The 21567-nt window shown below is 40.1% G+C and overlaps 1 long non-coding RNA gene across 1 annotated transcript in view; it reads right to left on the reverse strand.

The window, feature by feature from the left end:
- The window catches only part of LOC137850970 (uncharacterized), a 37956-nt gene extending 19172 nt beyond the window's left edge, over positions 1-18784 (reverse strand). The window contains exon 1 of the long non-coding RNA XR_011092931.1: positions 18482-18784. This is a non-coding gene — a long non-coding RNA (uncharacterized lncRNA). The remainder of the gene's footprint in view (positions 1-18481) is intronic.
- Between the last annotated feature and the right edge of the window lie 2783 nt (positions 18785-21567).

Below are 21567 nucleotides of genomic sequence, written 5' to 3' on the forward strand. Positions count from 1 at the left end.
ATTCTAATTCAAGTAGATGGAGGTTCACTATGAGCTTCATGAAATTCCTAATAGCTTTTCATGGGCCTTCTGATAAGTGGTGTTCTATGATTTTCTTCTTTTGGTGACATCAATTTGTTGTTCTGCAAAATGCTTCTCTTTGGGGGTTAATTTCAACCTGTAATTTATTATTACCTCATACAGGCTTAACGAAAAATGTTGGAACCAAATACCATTGTATTTTGCAACGCCTTCACAACATGGTTTAGGACCCCAGACCTCTTACCTAAGTAAATAATGTTTAGGGAAAAAAAAAAAGAAAAAGAAAAAGAAAATAAAGTGATATTATTAAACACATGGAAACTTTGGAAACTTCAAAAACAGTAACATATGGTACATATGTAACTGCTAAGTACCCACCAAGAAATCCTTGGGCTATCTCCATAAATCCTTAATCCAGAGATACCCCCGTAAGCAAGCCCCTAAATAACCTTTTAATAACAACCACACACAGGCTCCATCATCTCTAATCCATCTGAAGGCTTCTTCAGTGTTTGCTTCTGAACCAACAGGAGCGACAAGCAGCAGTATCAAAATGCAAGTGCAACTGTTTAGTTTCCTAAAATCTTTAAACATTAATGGCATCACAACTAAAAAATTCTTGCATTCTATCTCAGATCCAAGCAGGCAAGATTTAACTTGATCAACATATAAGGGTCCCAGTCTATGATCTTCTTTAAGAATGTACAAAAGACAAGTTAGATCTACCAAGATTTTGTAGTTTTAGTTTTACGGAGGTAGACAAGGATTAGGCAGCTAGCAGAGGAAATCAAAGATTATTTGTCATTTGACATTTTATAAAGTATTCTCTAACAAACTGTAAAAATGTCAAATACAGAAAAACATTTGACACTTCCTTGCTGTTCTCCTTTGAGAAATCCACCGCAGCAGGGTTTAGACCTGACACCTTCAGATCCCCCCAGTATCAGTTCCTTCTGCTCTGATAAAAAAGGAGCTTGGCCAGCTAATGGGGCTAGAAAGCGTTGTCATTTTTCAAGCATCAGGCCACAAGGAGGAACAGATCATAACAACCTCCCCCAGCTCTTAACAAGAAGAGCAATGGCGTTAAGCCCTGTGTGCTTCATGCAGTTTATTTCTACAGGGCTCTATCAGGTATTTCCTTCATTTGGTTTATGTTAACATAACAACTTTTTGAGCAAGTGCTCAGGTGTAAAGATAAAAGGGTAGCACAGGCCCTTGGTTTTGACGCTGAAAACAGTAAGAAACCTCAATAAGACCTGCAGACTCATATACAAGTACCACATGTATTTCACTGTGGTAAGATATTGGCTTTCCTTTAATTGTGACTGATGGTACAGCCCTCTTATAATCTTCCTAAGACTTTCAGTGAACACCTCAAGTGCATAAAGCTCCAAAAAAGGTGTGTCAGGGTAGGGTTTTTGTTCATTGAGGTTATAAAGGAAGCACGCAAAGGCTGTTTGGAGGTGAATCCAATGTAGCAAAGTGCTTTAATGGCTTGAATGTTTCTTTCTGTGTATGTATCTTAATTGTACCTCAGCTTTTAAAAATGATATCAAAAACAAAACGGGCAAAAACTGGAACTTCTGCAAGAAGAATAAAAGATAAAGCAATAAATTTCTAAAAATTACTCTCGATTTCAGAAATTACATAGTCTAAATCTGTCTGTATGCTGTTTAGTGTGCGGGCACCTGTCTCATCCTCTAGGGATAGGATGTAAACTGGCTTCCAGTCAGACTTTTACAGAGAGGCATCTAGGGAGAGCACGGAGACATTTTCAGAAGCAAGGCTGATCGCAGGATTTTCAGCCTGCTAAATCAGGTAGGAAAAGATGTTTACACCATGGCTGCCAGCTTTGCCTCATTCCTCTCCTGACAGCAAACCCTGAAAGTGATGTGACGGATGTCTATGGCTTGTGAAAACGCGGCTGCTTTCGGTATGCGTCACCTGAATCGATGGCCCGAGCGCTCCCAGCTGCTCGGCAGCTCAGCATGCCATTAGGCAGCTTATTACCCCAGCAGGCCCACCTGGAGAGCCTGCCCGAAGGCATTTCTGCAGGCAGTCTGCAGGCTGCTCCTGGCATCTCCTGTTGGATGGGGCAGGACGGGGACACATCACTCTCCTGGCCCCTCTGGAGACCCCTCTTCTGAGGGGGTGCCCTCAGCCAATAATTTATATTCAGGGAAATGGAGTGGATGCAGGATGCTAGCAAAAATGTTCATTGTTTTGCTTTAATGTGAGAAATTTGAAAAATCTGAAAATTTGTCAGTTGTAACCTAAAAGCACTGCTGTCTAGTTTTCTGCCTCTGTTGGCTAACTGAACACCATGCTCCAAATGGCAAATTAGAGATGGCAAACCAGTTCTCTACCTAGGGTTACCTCAAAAATCTACAAGAGCATGGCTGTGGCTCTTAGTGCCTGTTTGCATTGTGTTTATTTCAAAGAAAGGGGCTTAGTTTGTTGTCTGGGTCTAGGGATCTGCCAGTTGCTGAACGAGAGAATCAGACTCCTGAAATCAGTGCTGGGAAAAAAATAAATAAAATAAAAAGAAAGGCAGGTACTTACTAGAAAGGAAAATAAATAAATAAATAAATAAAAGGAATAGAGTAAACCAAACAAGCAAACAAAACACACACACACAAAACCAAGCAGCCAAATGTTATTGTATTTTTTGTCTCACCCCCCCAAAAAAAAATGAAGAATCAATTTGAAAGGTCATCTGCCATGGCAATTAGACAGTAGTCCCAAGGCTTGGTTTAGGAGGCTACTGGGACTATGGGAATCATTAATTATCTACATTTGAAGCTTTTCAGGGTAAGACTGCACTGCCATAAGCGTGTCACACACAGCAGCTAACATTTTTTTAGCACTCAGCTCTTGAGTCATTTTCTCCTTGCTTTCCAGCATTTTGCTTCCATATTGGCTTTAGTCTTAGTCCCTGTGATGTATCCATAAATATTGCAGCTAAGCTGTGACTCTAAGGAGTTTCACTGAATTATGCAATATTTTTAACCAAATTATCAAATTCCTTCCCAAAAGTTTATGTGCTTAGCCCCGTCTTTGGAGGGTTATTCTGTGGAAAGTTTGCTCAGAGTTTTAAAATAAATTTCTAGTACAACATGGACTACAGTGGTGTCTATACTTTTTGTAGCTGTACATTAATACCTTTTTAATGTGAAAAACCCTGCAATGGTTTTAGTCTAGATTAGAATTGCCAGGAGAAATACAATGATACAATGAAACAGGATAACATGGAAGTTGTTTACTTAAGAGCTGTTTCATAAATAAGCTAAAAATAAGTAATACAACTATATTAAAGCAATGCCATGAATTAGCTTTTATGGCAGTCAGTTGTAAATACCATAATAGATTTTTTTTGTGTGTGTGTGTGAGCTTAGCAGTCTAAATATCCTAGAAATAAAAGCAGAAGGAATTGCATTTTTTTTCTACATAATTACGTTTAACTCATTTGTAGTCTTGTATCTCATTAAATAACCCCAAACAGGTATCCCAATAAATAACATTCTTCCTTGCTCTGCTGGAAAAGGACCAGCAAATATATTTATATCTATAAAGAGATAGATATGGAGGACTGATTTGTTTAGAAACTCTTTTATTATATAGACTGCAACAGAACCTGACTGAGTAGCCCTATATAAAATGAGGAATGTGATGATACTTACTTGTCCTTCAGAGCATTGGATAAACGTATTAAACTGGACTTCAGCATCCCCCTTAATAGTATTCCTGTTGCTAGGAAACAGTTATCAGAACCCCATAAGCCCTGTCTTTGGGACTGCTTTCATACTCTACCCAGATCCCCTGCTCTGACATCCTTGAAATTGTGTTTCCATTTTTCAATGTCTTTTCTGCTGTTTTTCTCCATTTCTTTTTGCTTACGAAATCCAATTTTGCAAATGAGTAGATACATATCATGTAACTAACCAGCTGTGTAAAATGGAGCTCTCTTTCAAAATATATCCTCTTGGTATAGAACAAAGGTATTTCTGGAATAGCTTTTCCTCCTCACCATTAGTCCTGGGATAAGTGTTATTGTGGATGGGACTACCCGTGGAAGATTGCCACATTCTAAGTGTTTACTGAAATGTCTTTATTTCTATGTAAAACAAAATGGTTTCGTCCCTGGCACTGGTCAGGTATTTATTTCACCCCACTTACTGAAATATTATGCTTGATTGGAAGCCTCGTTGTTTTATTTGATGCTCTTTTACATGATTCACTCTGCATATGAGACTTCCAAGGGATTTACTAGAAGGAAAGGGCACTAGGTTCTCCTGCTTATCATGCTTATAAATAGATTGCACAGTTTATCTTTCAAAAATCCTACCATAGCCAAAATGATAATTATAGCTATATAATTATTAAAATGTGTTCCTAGCTGAGCTTGTTATCACCTCTCAAGAATCAATGAAGGAATAGATGCAGTGGATTTGATGACAGGGTTGTTTTAGTGCTTCTTGTTTTACAAAGCACAAGAAAGGAGGTGGTAAAAAGGTCACAGAAAGTGGCAAAAAGGGTGAATTCAGCATTCTGCTGCAGAAGGTGCTCTTTAGTATCCTCCAAGGATGTTTCTAAAAAGCAAGTTTGAGATACAAAACAGCCCAAAGCTTCTAGACTTACCCTATTTAACCTTTTACATATCCCTGATTCAACACAATCTACAGATACACATTGCCAGGACACTTTTCCCTCAGTGTATCAAACTTCTGACCTTGCAGTTGTTGTAAGTCAATCACAACGACACATCCTGCTGTACCATGTTATAAATAAAGGTAACTTGCTCATCAAATGCCAAAGAGCTTCCAGGACTATACAGTCTGATAGTTCTCACACAGGCAAGACTGCCACTGAGCTAAGACTTTATTTATACTACTGATGGTCTCAGCTCCCTTTTATTCATAGTGGTATAAATCAGGATTCACTCAAATTAAATCATGGGTTTAGACAGAAAATCGAGTGTGAATGGAGAGCCAAAGGACAAATTCCTGTATGCAGTAATCTTTCTGACTTCAGTGCAATCCCTGAAAACTTCCTCAGTGGAGACTTTGTGCCCCAGCTACCCAAAACTCCTGGGAACCTTGCGCCTGTTGGGAAGTAGAACTTCAGTGCCACTGAAACTATTTTCTGCATAATTTTTGGTCCTCATTTCTTACACTGCTCTCCTGTGTAGTGTTGCTGCAGCCAGGCTATACAATCTTCCTTCTGCTTGCAGTTCTGCAGGGTATCACAGAGGCTCTCACTTAGGTCTGCTACTTTGCCAACAAAGTTGGAGTAAGAGACAGCTTGCTAAGAGCAGTTGCTACAGACTCGTCCTGTTGTCCTGAAAGGAAGATCCTGATTTTCTCATTCCTGGTTATGGGCCTCTGATCAACCGTTACTCAGCAGCTGAAATACTTGATTTATATCACTAATAAGTGATACAAAATTTGTTTTGCTACCAAAGCAAGCCGCACAGAATGCACAATGTGAACCAATATGCATGTACTGTAGATCACAACATGCCCAGAAAAGAGACAATGTTGTAAAACAAATCTATCCTACATAGCACAGTCTTGCCAAGCAAATCCCAGTACTGGGGAAAACTACCCCCCAGTGAATTCAGAAATTGCCCAATGAATCTCTAGCATCAAGAAACAGGTATTTCCTTGGATTTTACATCCAAATCAAACTACCTACTGAAAGCCTTGATTTCAGGAAAACAAATTGTTCCAGCATTATGGCTGCCTCTGGGTGAGGTCATTAATATGAGAACACATATATATAAGCCAAATCAAATACAGATTTAGTCAAATTCCTGTTTTACTGTGGCAGAGCTGATCACAACTTCATCACTTGAATTTGCTTGGCTGTCATTCATTAAAATATGAGTACCAGCTATTTCACTTTGGGCCCAGTGACAAGGCTAAATAGTGCCACAGTAAAGAAGTATATGAGATATGCTCCAGCTGTCCCCTACAGCTCCTCCATCCTAAATATATCTCTTCGGTGGCTTGGCTGACTTAGTTTCCAGGAAGAACTAGCAAAGGTTTAGCTTTACATATGGTTAGCAAACTGTATGGGCAATAAATACGACAGGGTTTCTGGGGAAAGGTTTGTTCTCACAACACAGAATATAGGACTTAAGAAATGGCTTTGCTGTGCCTGTGTGCCGTGTTAAAAAGATATTTTGGGAAAAAAAAAAAAAAAAGCAAAAAACAAAACACACAACAAACAAAAAAAACCAACAACACACACCACACTTCATAATCCAGAATACGGCTTTTTTCTTGTTTGTATTATCCTCTTTCAAAGCCTCATTAAAACTCTCTTTTTTCAACATACCTTCAAAAACTTGGCAACAGCCAGGCTTTTGCTGTGCTAAGAACGCTGTCTATCAGGCTGGCGAGGGCTGTTTTACTGCCTCCTTGCACTCCCGTTTCCATCTGTTGCCTAACACGTAACATTTAAAGTTTGTGTGGCAGGGAGAGGTCTCACCGTTGTGGGCTTTCGCAATAGGCAGTAGTCCAAGGATAAAGCTCTTCATTCTAACTTCTATAAATAATCATAGTTTTCAAGGTTTCTCATCTGTGTCAGCAAAGTGGTATTTCTGGCAGCGACAGACACCTTCATCACCTTCATACAAAGGGTCACGGCACAACTCCCCTGGCTGGCTCTTGCCTTTCTCTTTGCTCGTGATTGCTCTGTGCCAGTGCCTGACCGCACTGGCAGCGAGGAGGGGAGAGGAGGGAAAAGAAAGGGAAGGGAAGCGCAGGCAGCCTCAGACCCCAATCCATTGCCTGGGGTAGCTGGAGACCTCCCAAGCATCAGGAGGACAGGGGATATGGCAGGGCCAGGCTTACCGCTATGGTCCTGCCTGTCTTCTGCCTTGAAGAAGCACCCTGAACAAGAGCCAGAGATTCAGGGAGATCTCTTTCTCAGGAATTCATGAGAAACTTCATGAATTTTGCTGCCCTTCAGTGTATCTCCCTTGTACCTCTAATAAATATTTTTATCTGTATCCCAGACTGGTAGTTTCAGTGGAAGCTGTGGCTAAACAAGAAAGACAGGAAATAACATCTGAAAGTCAAAACTGTACCTTTTTCTGCTCTAGAAGAATGGGAGTATGCCACTGAGAGAGAAAACAAGCTGGACAAAGGATGCTAGTCTCTGGACTACATATCTATTCTTCCCTGGCCACATGAGAGATCTGGAGTTGGTTTGATTCTATGGGGTGTACCATCCCTTTCACAGCAACTCCTCCACATTAAAACCCTTCACAAAGCAAAGACACTTGAGCTGTAGTGCTTCACCTTCATGGTGATGGGAGACTTAGGGCTAATGCCCTGAGACCTCAGGCTTTAAGCAGCCTTCTAGACAGGAAAATTCAGAGAACACATGTCACAGTAGGCATTCCTAGGCCATTTTCCTAGTCATTGTGGACTAAAATGATTGTTTTCATAGTGCTTGTGGGGATCTTGGCCTGACTCGCCTGGATTGCAGCCCCACCTCTCGCTAAGATTTGCTGTTTTAAAGTTCCCCGCCCCTGCATTTTCTTCTCACTTTCCCAAGTGCCTAGAGAAGAGCTGATGCTGTACCTTGGCCAAGCCCAAAGGCATTTTTGTCGCTACAAGGATGCCAGGGCCAAGGAAGTCCTGCCTTTGGATTTGCACACACAGCTTCCATCACTTTTGCATGCTGTTATCTTGGATCCACTGTCCCGAGTAGCACAGCGGCTGCCGGCACTCGGCCACAAATCCTCTCTCAAGAAAATACAGGTGGAAAGCAGCAATTAATTCTGCTCAGCAGAGCACTCATTTAGGCAGCATGGCTTCTGGGATGATCACTGGAAAGCAGGGTGTTTTTTTATGTTGTCCCTCAAGGCCAGAAAAGCCCTGAGTGATCTGTGACAGTGCTGAAGAAGGTATGTTGAAATAGTTAGCTGGGAATGATGTTTTTTTCTTTCTGATGCCTTTCCCCTAAAGAGCGTTCAGGTTAACAAGGAGAAATTCATCCAATTGTGGAAGCAGAGGTGGCCTCTGGACTCCTGTGAGCTTCTTCTGCTCAAATGAACTTGTTTAGTGAGGCAGCTTCCCAAGCCTGAAACTCATTTCTTTGAACTTTCACACTTTGTGGGCTGGTAATTAAAGATATTAAGGGAAGAGGTTGAGGGAGGGCACAACTGCTCCGTTTTGCTTGCTTGTTTGTTTCTTTGGAGTTCAGCCATCGGAAGCATGATGCCTCTGATGTTTAAAAGAAAGCAGACGATAAAATATCCTATTGCTTTTGTCTCTTGGCTTTCTCAGTTGCAGAGCATATTACTCAGCAGGAGAAAAGGAAGCCATGGCTTTCATCTTGGCATCTTGCTACTGGCACTTATGCTTATGTAATCAGCTCTTCGCAGAGACTATTGCATTTTAACCATTTTGCCGATTGCTCAATTATCAATCTGTCATTTTATCCAAATTTCAAGGGGGCTTGACCAGTCCTGTTTTCACAGCAGATTCAAAGCCAATGACCTCTTCAGGATCCTTGTAAACTTCATCTCTGAACCCACTGTTTTCCTACTGCAGGATGGTCTTGTTTTGTTTCTTGGAGGCCCTTTGTCTGTGGTTATTGCTTTGGCTGTCTTAATAAGTAAGAACCATCTGGAGGCATGGTTGACCGAGTTTGCACCTGCGTCTACATCTGCACTGTCTGGCCACGTCAGGTGGATGTTCACTTAAAAGATCCATCTCAGTGTGAGAAAAACGAAAAGAAAAGGGAGGGAGGGTGTAAGACTGTTAATTCCTGCCTCACTGCAACAGCAGGTGCACCAGATGGCTCACAAAGTAATTAGGGTGAAGAAACAGTGTCAAGACTTCGTGCGGTGTGGTCTGTAAATGATCATCAAATCAAATTCTTTATCAAAGAAAGAGTTTTCTCTCTCTCCCCACTGGCAAATCGATACACATTTTAAACAGCACATGTGATCTGCCTCCTTACGTGCAGGCACCTGGAATGCAGACAGAGAAACCTGGTCAAGAGACCGTTCTTGTTAAGCAGCCATCTGTCCTAACAGGCTGTCCCAAAGCATTCCCAGCCTGTTGAGCAGTTCTGCTTCACTTTATTTGAAGACCACCTTTCCTAAAAAATATTTTTCCAGCTCCTGAAGTGGTCACGTAGAAGAAATTTTGCTGTGCAGTACGCAAGGTAAACAGCACAGAGCTTCCTGGCAGAGACACACTTTGGCAACAGAACAGGACCTTTGGCTGATTTCATCTGCAGACCTGATTATTTCTAAAGCTTCTCTTAGTTTTCCCCCTTTTCTTAGCTCCCTTTGACACGGGGAGACGCTGTCTCCTGCTCGAATCTGCTGGATAGATCTCCTAGGACAGGATTAGCATGTTGGATATCTATTAGCATGCAGCGTTCACATCCTAGCCCCGTGCCTCAGCCTGCGGCGCCTCAGTGGGGCAACATGGCGGCCCTGCGCTGCCATCCGCCATTTTGGAAAGGGCTGCAGCAGCACCGTGCCTGCTGTCCTCCTCTTTCCCTAACACTCCTCTGAAATGACGACCGCCGTCTTCTCTCCCATGTTTCGCAGCTTCATCCCCCACTTCAAGTCCTGCATGGTGCCCACAGAGCTCTGTGCCATTCTGGTGCGACACCCACAGAGACCACAGCCACTGGTGAGCAGTTTAATGATGGGATTGAGGCTTTAAACACTTTTATAAGGGTTATATCTGTTTATGTTCTGAAACCTTTCTCTGTCACACAGTATTTCATCAAACTATAGTAAAGCAATACTGCATGAAAAAGGAGAAGCCTAAGACCAAGCTTTCAGCTGGCTTCTTAGCTAATCACATCGGGGGAGGCAGCTGTACAAGGCTTTGGTACTCCAGGATAAACTCCGTAGAAAAACGTACATGCAAAATGGAGTTTTAACAGTGTGTATAACAATAGCCTAGGACTTGAATCTTAGAAAGACAGTCTGTCGTCCTGCTGGTATTTACTACAAAACTGAATCATTTTTGATTTGATTGTCAGCATGATTTTTTTTTTTTTTTCAAATGATATCCTGCTATGGTGAATTTATAGCTTAAAATTGATATATTTACCTTTCCAAGTCTGTGGGGTTTTGATTTGTTTTGTTTTGTTTTGTTTTGTTTTTGTTTGGAAAGCCAGTCTGTAGCTGATTGTTCTTTGCTAAAGGAAGTTATGGCCAAGTTAGAGTGATATAAAGTCCCCATGGTACACAATGTGCAGCGCAGTGGAGAAGAAACCTCACATGGGTTGCAGCAGAAGGGACTGTGCTGGGCTGCTGTAGTGTAGGGACTTGTAGTCTGGAAGTATGACACAGGGCCTGTGAACCCAAGAACCACCACCAGAACCTACAGTTGCATTTGTAGAGCTTTGATACATAAATCTGAAATACTTTCTTTTTTTCTTTTTTTTTAATTATATTTTTATAAAGTCACTCAGAAGCTAGCCAGCAGTATCTAAACCTTCTGGTCTTCTTCAGCCAGAAAGTTTGTCCCAGCTCTTACTCATTTTCTACTGAGATCCAAAAGGTAATCGAAGAATCAGAGGACAGTCTAACCCTCTGAGAGACCAGTAGGTCTCTGGGATTGGACTGGTGACTGGTGCTTTCCTTCTTCCCTCCCTGGCTTGGTGGGCCTCTGAGCCCAATTCTTGAGAGTACGCTACTGCAAAAGGTGCAGTACAAAAGGTAGGAACACCTCTTTGTGTCTTCTCAGGAAGACAACCCAGTTTCTCACCTGAGGTACCAGGTTCTCAAGCCTCACCCCATGGAAGGGTCTATGTCCCTTTGAATGGTTTCGAACACAGGCTGAAGTTTAGTCTTCCTTGCTAGCTAGCTGAAAGCAAGGAGCATGCTTGGGGTTTTCTAGACCACCTGGATTTAGTTTGTGCTTGGTGAACTAGGTATTTTCTGTATTTGGGCAGCACAGTGCCTAATTTGTGGACATGTATGTCCTTTATTGCCTATAGCCCCCAGTTCAATATAGAATCGGCAGTTCAACTTTTAATTTCTGCACTCTTTTCAAGCCTAGGTAATTATATATTCTTGTAATTACAGTGATGAGCAGTGTGAGTACCTTACAAGTACATTCCTGGTTACTCAGCAACATCTTTCTCCTCCACTCTAGTAAAAATGAGCCAAATTTCACTGTTGGTATTACTAAAAGGAACTTCGGAAATCTAACCTAAACAAATGAATGGCCTTGTATAACTCCTCTGATCTTAACTATTTCCAAAGCAGATAATGTATTCTGGATCACTTTGTCATATATCTAATGGTATAATATATCTTTGTCATATATCTGGTGGTATCATATACCAAGTATGTTTTTACTGAAACGTTAAAAAATAATCTAACTGTTCCTAAAATATTTAAACCTTCATTTTCCTGTAAGGGGCAGTCTAGGAGCTTTTCTCAGATGCAGCAAGCCTTTTTTCCTTTGTTTTTGTAATATCTTCATAGGTACCTGAAAATACAGTTTATTTCCCTACTGCTTTTGATTACTCCTGGTTGGCAAACAATGAAGATTAATTGTTTTCTGAAGTAGCAGAAGCAAACGTGATTCTTATTCACAAATAACCTTGGCAGTGTCAGGAGGGGAACTCACAGCCCTGGGAACAATGTTCTTAGCCAGTTGCACTTGGAGAGCTCCCATTGTCACTACTTGTTAGGTAGATAAAACAATAGCAAAGAACTAAGATACGGTCCAAGTTTTATATTCAAATTAATAGGTAATTAAATTGAAATGCATCTTTGAACTTATTTCCTTGTGTTTATAAAGCTCTGAATTTTTAATGGAGCTTTTGAGGATCTTCTTGTTTTCCCATTCTGGCTCTTGCAGGCTTATATAACTCTAGCTTCTATATCTTATTGGAAGACCTGTGGCAAGAACATACAAACAGTAATGGGACAGTACTTGGGGTAGGTGTGCATAGAAGAGAACAGGAAGCAACCCAGCCCCCTTCACAGCCCAGGTCCCTGTCCAGTAGCTGAGAGAGGTGAGCCTTTTCTGGTGCAGGTGCAGTGCTGTGTTTCAGGATTTCTGGTGCTTCCATTTTAAGATAGTATCAGGGCTCTCTACAGTAATGTGTAGCCATATGACCTGTGATGAAACCCATCTCAGGCACCATGCTGTGTCCCTTTGCACAACACAAATGTGTACTTGGTTTTGAATGGAAGAGGACACATGTAAATCTTTTTTTCATGTAAGTATATAAGGAGGCAGAATAATTTAACTGCTCATAAAATGAAGTAAATGGATATATTTGCACTGGTAGATGCTAGAAAACAACAAAAATGTTATTTGTTTACAAATGTTATCTGTTATATGCTGTATATGCAAACAGCAGAAGAAAATAAATAGGGAAATTATACCATTAATCTTTCCACTTTGCTCAGTGGTAATGTTTGTTCAAATCAAATTATTCTATAATGACCTAAAGTGTTTTGCATTATCTTTGAAATAGATTGACTATTATTTTAGAACTTCTCTGACCCCTAAAAATATGTCCCAACTCTTGAAATGCTGATGTAGAAAAGTATCATTTATTTGTATTTCACAAATAGGAAACTAAGATACTGTGATTCTGGTCAAGTGGTCCCAATGAATTTCTGTGCATAATTTTTACAATGGCAAAGGCTAACATAGGGCCAAGATCAAACAAAACTTAGAACAGGACAATGACTGAAGCTAGAACACTTCACACTGAGCTTGGACTATCCTTCCCCGCTTGTAGTAGGAGTTTTGCCTCAGTAAGAACTATAAAATTAGGTCTTTATGCATGTTAACATTTTTTTATATAATCCTTTAATCATATCTCATAGAAGTTGTATGTGCAGTATTTAATAGTGGAGTACTTATTCTCAGTCTGCTTGGGTTCAAATGCCTGTTCAGTAAACTAGTTCTGCATTGTGGGGATGTCATGCCAAAATATTGAGCTTGTTTTGAGCAAAAAACCCCAACTGTGCTCAGTATAACTCAGTGCTGAAATTATTGTAGGACTAAGCCCTATGTGCCAGATACACTATTTGAATTAAGAGACTCAGTAGAATATTTTTGCAGCTTTTCTAATTAAAATAATAATTATGTAGTGTCTATTAGCATGGAATTCCAAATGTAAGCCTCAGGGTCAAATGGCTTAGAAAAATGAAATTCTCTGCTCCCTTTGTAGGAAAAATAGGAGACGAGCCAGTTCTGGGCAGCTTCATTTGCATAAGCTACAAATATTGCTTACCAATAATTCCATCTACTGAATTCTCTTTAGTTGGAATCTTTCTGAATAAACGACAAGAAATTACTGCTCATGCACCCCAGCAACATGCAGCCCAGAGCTGGTCAATCCCTCTCAACAGGTAATGACTTTGTGCCCAGTGGTAAAATATTTTTATATTTTACATATTTATATTTTATATTAGGTCAGTTAGAAGGTGCTTAACCTTTTTATGAACATGGATAGTGTTCATAGGTCTGGTGCTCTGAGGTACTGTGGGTAAAGCTCATATAACCTGGTTAGCTTTGGGACTGAAGAGACACAGAGATAGGAGGCTTGTTTGGGAAGACCATGCCAAACCAGCAGAGGTAGATTGGAAACCACAGAATTGAGCCCAATTAGCTGCACATTGGGGCAGATGCTGTTGAAGTGATTTTCTTTGAACTGGAGCTGTATGGTGGAGGATCAATCAATCAATTTATAAGCACCTCGAGGGTAATAATAGTCTAGTGAATGAGAATTTGTCAAGGACAAATTGTATCAAACCAATCTAATTTCTTTCTTTGACAGGATAAGTGAATAAGAGGAAAGCAGTAGATATGATATATCTTGACTTCAGTAAGGCTCTTGAGTCTCCTACACAGCATTCTCATAAGCAAATTAAGGCATATGATTAAATCACTGCAGAGAAGGCTCACAGCTGGTTGAGAAAACAAAATCAAACAGAAACTATCAACAGTTTGTTGTCAAACTGGGAGGGCATTTAAAATCGGACATTTCTGATCCCAGGTCTATTCAGTCTTCTGCTGATCAATGATCTGTATGATGAAATGATGAGGATACTTTTAAATTTGGAAAGAGTTCCAGAAACTGGAAAGATGCTCCAAAAACAACCAGTGGAAATTTGATAAGAGCAAATGCAACAGCTATAGAAGTACTTTGCACGTGTGAAGTGGGGAAAAAATAGTTTAAAAGCAGTATAAAGCAGGAAAGGAGTTATAAGTTAGGCAAAAGTGTGGCACTCATACACACACACACACACACACACACACAAATTTTTACACTGGTATGTATGTTTTCATTTGTAAAGGCTAAGAGGCTCTAGGTGGCTCCCAGTAGTCCTGTGTGAGCAGAAGGGTTGGATACCTAATCACTAGTGATAGGACACACGGGAACTGTGTCAAGCTGAGGCAGGGCAAGTTTAGACTGGGCATCAGGAAGAGGTTCTTCACCGAGAGGGTGGTCGCACACTGGAACAGGCTCCCCAGGGAAGTAGTCGCTGCACCAAGCCTGTCTGAATTTAAAAAGCAATTGACTGTGCACTTAGTCACATGGTCTAAACTTTTTAGTCACATGGTCTAAACTTTTGGGCAGACCTGTGTGGTGCCAGAAGTTGGACTTGATGATCCTTATGGGTCTCTTCCAACTTGTGATGATTCTGATTCCATGATTCTATCAGATGACCTCCAGAGGTCCCTTCCAACCTCAGCCACTCTGTGATTCTGTATAAAACTGGGTATTCTTGAGGCCAGTGATAACTCAGTTAGAATGCTATTTCCAATTGAAGGCTTCAGACTCTGGGAAAGATGTAAACAAATAATAGAAGGGCAAAAGGAAGATATGATAACAGGCTTTAAAAAATTGACATCAGAAGTAAGATGAAAGTGATGCAGTCCATCTCTGTATCATTTGTTGCTCTTGGCCAAAAATGCCCTACAACTTCTTAATGCCATTAAAGCAAATAACTAACATTTGAAGACTTGGAGTTCAACAGATTTCTGATCCATGTTTGATTTTGAGTCATTTTGTTGTGTATTTAGAAGCGTAGCTGTTCTTTATTTCTTTTTCTCCAACTGAAGCTCCTCATTTTTATCCAGTTTTCTTGTCTGCCTTTTTGGTGGTTTGGTTTTTGCGCTTGGAAGTATCCCTAGACAGCTGAAACTGCCCTGGACGCTGGCAACTTAGGTTTTTTACTTGTTTGTTTGTTTGTTTGTTTGTTTTTAAATCAGCTCAGTCTCTATTTAGGGCTTTGAAATGTTTATAATATTATACAACTTTCTTTTGCATCTCAGTTCTATTGATTAGAGTAACACAGGTGAACTAAATGAGTAATGTTAGTCAAGAAAACACTGTGGCTTTATAGAGTAACTAGTCATGAAGAAAAAGCCTTGAAACATTTCCAGACTGGAGGCAGAGAATTTATTGTTCCTGCTGGAACCCGGAATAACTACTGCTTTGTGTCATCATTTTATAATCCTTGTCTGTCAATAAACATAACTGTAGCTAGCAATAAAAATGATACAGGCTCAGTCAGGCAACGCTGCCCTGGTAAAACAAATTTATGAGCCAGTTAATATTTTTAATCCTGTTACAGAGATGACCTCAAAACCCAGACCATTTATCTAATCCTCCATCCCCTAAAGCAACACATGTGGGTGTTAGATAAGTGAAACCTGCTTTTGAATCATGTTGATCTTGGGCTAAGGTTGGGTAACAAGAGGGAGAAAGGGTGGAACTATAGACATCTGTCTGCAAAAACAAACCAGCCCCATTAGCGTCTGTCTCCTACCTAGTACAGAGTTGGTCAAACAGTCTTGCAGACTCAAATGAGGCCAGTCATCTGATAACACAAAATTCAGTATGTCGTATTTTTCCCTTCTCCGCATCAGTTACATGCCAGCGATTATTCCAGTTCCACCATTGATCCAAGATGACTTATCTCAACAGGGAGTCGTTCTGTTTACACTACTTCAGAAATCTCTGAGATGTTATTTGATCTACAGCATCCATTAGACACACAGAATACATTTCCTTCTCCACTGTTTCATCTTATTAGCAAGATATGGCAATGACACTGTCTGCTAATTGCTATCCAACTAGTGCTTTGTGTCTTGTTAATTTTGACTAAGACATTTTTCCTGCATAACACAGTGTAGATATTATTAATAGGGGAAAGAAAGGTAGTTAATTGGTGTCATGAGTGTTACACAAATATAAAATTGACTGATAATCAGGGTTTTTTTGATGGAAGGGTTGGCTCTTGTCACTGGCTTCTACTGTCCTTTCCTTCTACACCGTAATGCATTATGTCTCATCCTTGTAAAAGGTGCTGAGATTCATAATTCAGCTACAAGAAGAATACATGCCGCTGCCTGTAGCTTATAACAAATTAATACAAAAGGATGCACACTTTTTAAACCTCAGTCAGGTATTCTTATGGAAGTGAAAGCTAGGGGTGTCCTACATCAGAGTGCATTCTTGCACCGATTGAGTCTCCTGGAAAGTCTGCAAGATACCAGGGCAAGACACATTGTCTTCACAACCCAGTTACAGGATCCACCAAATATAAAGGGAGAGATACATATTGTTCTTATTTGTGGAAGTCAAGGAAGAGATTTGTGGAGAGATAAGGAAGTCTGTCAACAGAAGTTCTGCTTCTAGTCCTCTTCTGTCATATAAGGGAGGAAATTTTGATGGTTCCAGAAAGTGATCCATTGAGTCCTGAAAGAAAATGACTTAAACTGCAAGGAACAGACTTTTTTTTTTTTTTTTTTTTTTTTTTTTTTTCCACCCAAACTACTTAAAAATTTCATTTGTTCTTGGACTTTGACCCAAACCCAACCCTCCTGCACTACCTCATCAAAAATACAGGTTGATGTTTCAGTTCTTATGTCTTATGTATGCCAATGTCCTCTGCTGCACACAGAGAGATGCATCTGAGGTCAAACAAACAATGTCAAACAAACAATGCCTTTTGCAGAGCATCACATAATTGTTGAGATAGATGCATAGGAATGGCATTCAAATACCCTAAAATAGAAGATAATGGAACCTTTCTGGCCTTGAGGAAATGTGTTTATATACTTGGTCATGTAGAAGAGATGGACTGAATGTAAGTTTTCTGTAGATATCTTTGGAATGTTGGAGTTTCATGTGGAATTAGGGTTCTGCAGTCCCCACTAAAGCCAGAAGTGTTAGTATGCATCATCTCTGAAGTAAGGACAAGACTATCTAGATACTTTATCTGTGTGCATCAAAGGAAAATATGGTAAATGTGTGGAACACTACACATTGTATTCAATCTCTGTCTTGCAAATGTTTACTTTCTAAAAAATGTTCTGGTTTTGATGTTCACTACCCTCAGACAAATAATCAGTTAAGCGCAGCAGCAGAAAACCAACCCTAACAAAACCATAGTATTAATTAATTTCTTAAACATTGGGATGTATCTCTGGATAACAATCAGAAGAAGCTATACAAGAAAACTGAAGAGATAAAATGAGTGCAACAAGTCCCACTAGGTTCAGTACAGTCTAGTGACAGACTCTGGATCTATCTTCCTTCAGAACTACAAGAAGGCTGTCTGTGATCTTAATCATGTGTGATATGGGTGAGCACAGCTCACAGCAGCATTTCAAAGCATGCACTTTTCATTTTGCCTAATGTGCTAGTGCTCCAGCACACACAAGCTGATGAGTTTCAACTTCTCAAACACTGTCTGAACTTACAGACATTATCAATTTAAAAATCACACCTCCATCTGAAAATATTTTAACTATATTGTTATAATAACACCTACAATTAAAGAGGAGGAAAAGAAACCTAACAATTATTCTCTCTCTCTCTTTTTTTTTTTTTTTTTTTTTCCAGTTTTTTGTTTTTGTTGTTGTTTTGGTGCATTTGAATGCAATCTGTATATTGTCTGTTTCAGTGTTTGCTCAGTCTGGTCACTCTGTTATACTGGGGGGAGTGGAATAAGGAAGAGATTGGGGAAGGAGACAGAGAAAAACATCACATAGCAACAAAGGAAGGGATTAAAAAGAAACAGGGTGATATGATTTTAATACCTGGGAAAAAATAGCATGTTTTTTTTTTTTTTTTTGATACATCTAGAAAAGGATATGGAAAGTATTTTAATTGACTAGATATTGAGCTAGCAGTTCCTCTTGGAGAGAGGGAGAGTTGTGTCAATTTTCTCCCTGCAGGGAAGGCAGAACAAGCAGGGGAGGAAAACAGGTGAGAGCCTTCCTCCCTCCTGTTGCTGCCAGTCTGCGCCTGTGTTGAGATGGGCATGTGTTACACACAGCCTGGGCACAGCCTGATGTGCTTTTCTTGCAAGTCTGGGAAGGAGCAAGCACTCTCCCAATCAGATCACTTCCCCTCTGTGTCTCAGTGCAGTTGTCAGGTTTAAAAATCACAGGTGTTGCACAAGTTCAAGGAATTTCTAACTCACCCTTCTGATTTCCTCCTTCCCTTCTTTTCAGCAGGTGGTCCGTCTTCATTTTCCTCATGCAACAACGCTCCTTGTTTTCTCCCTTCAAATGTAACAGTGACGCAGGAAGAAAAAAAATGGATGTCAATAGTATAAAGAATACCTCATTAGTTTTGATTTATTATTTTTGCCCCTTTCCTCTCCCTTAAAGAGAAAACCGTAGATTCAATTTGTGAAGGACCCAACTGGTAAACTGCTACTGAGCAGGAATTCAGCTGCAGCAAAATACAATGCAACAAGAGCAGTCCTGATAAGCTTCCTCAAATCCCTTATCCATGAGCTCTCTCCTCTCCTACACAATGCATGACACAATGGTTCTTGTAATACTGACTACCCTAAAAAGCTACCTTGAAGTTCACTTCACAAAATACTATTTCCAAAACATGTTTTCCAAACTTTATTTATGATTAGAGAGAGGAGCTGAAAAGTTAACCTCTGATCTAGACTGAATAACTTTTTGCTGGTTCATCCTGAGCCGTCATTTCCACTGAATTGATTGAAAGAGACAGAAAATGTGAGAGGGAAAAACCTGTTTTCTGCAAATCCTGTGATTTTTCCAGTGTCTCACAGACAAGTTGGAACTAGACTATACCAAGCTGCTTTTTAAAATAGCATTCGTATTATTGCAATATTTCTTCTTTTAAAACATAAATTTTAATGATGGATTTGTAAGTGATGAAGGCTGCCACTTCCCTATCCCCCTTGAGAAAATGTGCAGCAGTCTTTACCTGAAGAGGCTGTTGCAAGACCCTGAAAGAGTTGGTTCCAGAAAGGTGTTTGGTCCTTGATATGGCTGAAGTGGTTTTGTACTCACCAGAGGTGACCAACCCCACAGGGTGCTACTAATGCCCATTCCTTTTGCAAAACTGCCTGTGTTTGGGGAAGTACTTTCACAACTCAGATGCTGAGGGGAATTGTAGTGCCCTCAAGCTCTTGGTGCTGGATGAGTGTTCTGGTTCTCCAAGAGCCCAGAAGGGCAATGCAGCCCATGGAAATGGGTCCTGGAGGGAAGGGGGGAGAGGGAGGAGGTTCAGATTTGTTTTTCCTCTCTCAAGTTGACACTGACATATCAGCTTTGTAGGACTGAGGCCTGGCTTGCCCTACATCTCTGTAAAGTGCTTAGCACGTTTTGGACCCTGCGAGCTGTTGCATTAATAATGCCCTTGGCTCTCAAATGGTAAGCAGCTTTAAGCTCAGCTCAGTCAATATTTAACCTGGGTTGGGAGGGAAAAGAAGGTGAAGCTCCAAGCCCTGTCCATTTGAGCTCCCACACTACAAGGAAAAGCTCTCAGCCATGGGCAGATGTTCACATTATGCTCCTGACCACTGCCTTTTTCATTAGCACTGAAATAGTTAACAGTGAGAATTATTTACAGTGCTGTCTTTGGTCTCCTGATCTTTTCTTCAGCACTCTCTGTGGACATTCTGTTATCTGTCCCCAGGTTTTTCCTTGCAACAGCTGAGACTAGCAGAGATGGTTTAGGAAAAGATCTTTGAATCTAAGTGTGGCACAAAATCCAAACACTGTACCTCTGTACCAGGGCAACCCAAGCTGGGCTGGGCTGTATCTGTAAAGACTATTTGCTATTTAATAATCAGTCATTCATCCGACATGTGTTTCATGTAGTGGAAATAATTATTGAGGAAGCAAAAAGAAGAAAATGAAGTCCAAAATAGTAAGCTATACTCTCAGCTTTTACAGTGATAATGAGACAAAAGTGATAGGAACAGGATATGATGATATACAGAATTTATGAGGCACTGGAAACATGAGATGGTGCAATAATGCTAGCAATAACAATTTGTGTCTTCAAAGTGCTCAGTGCAAGAAGATGATAGAAAAAGAATGCAATACGGTTTAACAATCAATGATCTTCAGAATGTAATATTCCTGATTTTTTTTCTTTTCTTCCTGGGACGATTGTACCCATGATGGTGGAGAATCAGGGAGAGAGAAATTCTGTGTGCTAGTTTTAGCTTTGTAAAGCAACCTCCATGCGAGGAAAATGCTACTGAAGGACAGAAGGATTAATAGTTTTTTAACATTTTGTAACTCAGATGCATTAGAATAATATAAATTCTTTTGTTTCTAATTACAAAACGTGCGAGTGGTATAAATCTGTCAAGCTAAACACACTGCAGTCAATATTTGTTTTTGTACTTCCAAAAATTTTAGCCAACGATTACATATTTGTGAATGTGTATTTCATAATTTTCTGCTAGCAAACGTTGTTTCTACAAATAAAGATTATTTAGTTCCTCTTTATGGAGACGAGATAAATGGAGCCATGTAACGTGGGGGGAGCATTTGTTGTGTGTGTGTGTGCAGGGGGGTATGGCAGATGCAAGCACCAGTTGAAAGTAAGATGCCTCTACAGAGACGTCAATTATGTATTTTCTCTTTGTGGGGAAATTTTCTAATGAAGGAAATGTCCTTTAAATTCAATGCTAAGTGCTGCTAGACTGAAGTGTGCGTTATAACTTCAATCTTAAAACTAACAGATGCTTTAGATGAAAAGAAAAAACCCTTTTTTTTTTTTTTTAGGCTATCAGTGTTAGTGGGTGCTTGTTTACAGCCGGTATCCTCAGTATCCTTAAGGAAAACAAACTTTAACCTTGACACAATGATGGAAACTGAAAAAAGAAAAGTGACTGGCTGAACTACTCCATTTCCTTTCAAGGGCCTGGTGCAACAACACAAGACCTCTTCCTGTGTGACATGCAAAAAGTTTAACAATAGCACATGTGGAAAACTGTTTAAATTATTATTATTTTTTTTTTAGTTAGTGATGAATTTCTGAAACAATGAATGTTCAGCTCTGACTTCCTTCAACCCCCCTGTTCTTTGTCCCCCTGGTGAGTTTATATAAGATGTTTATATCATAGCAGGAGATTCAGCATTTATGAAATAAATCATGTGTATGATTCATTGGGTGTCAATAGGAACATGGAGGACTGGGGGGAGGTTAGACACTTTTTTATTTTAAAGCATTTTACTTAACAGGACGGGCTAGTTGAAGAAGTTAAATCTCCAATGTGTACCTCTT

Source organism: Anas acuta, chromosome 2, assembly GCF_963932015.1.
Source record: "Anas acuta chromosome 2, bAnaAcu1.1, whole genome shotgun sequence".
In the NCBI taxonomy this organism is placed as follows: Eukaryota; Metazoa; Chordata; class Aves; order Anseriformes; family Anatidae; genus Anas; species Anas acuta.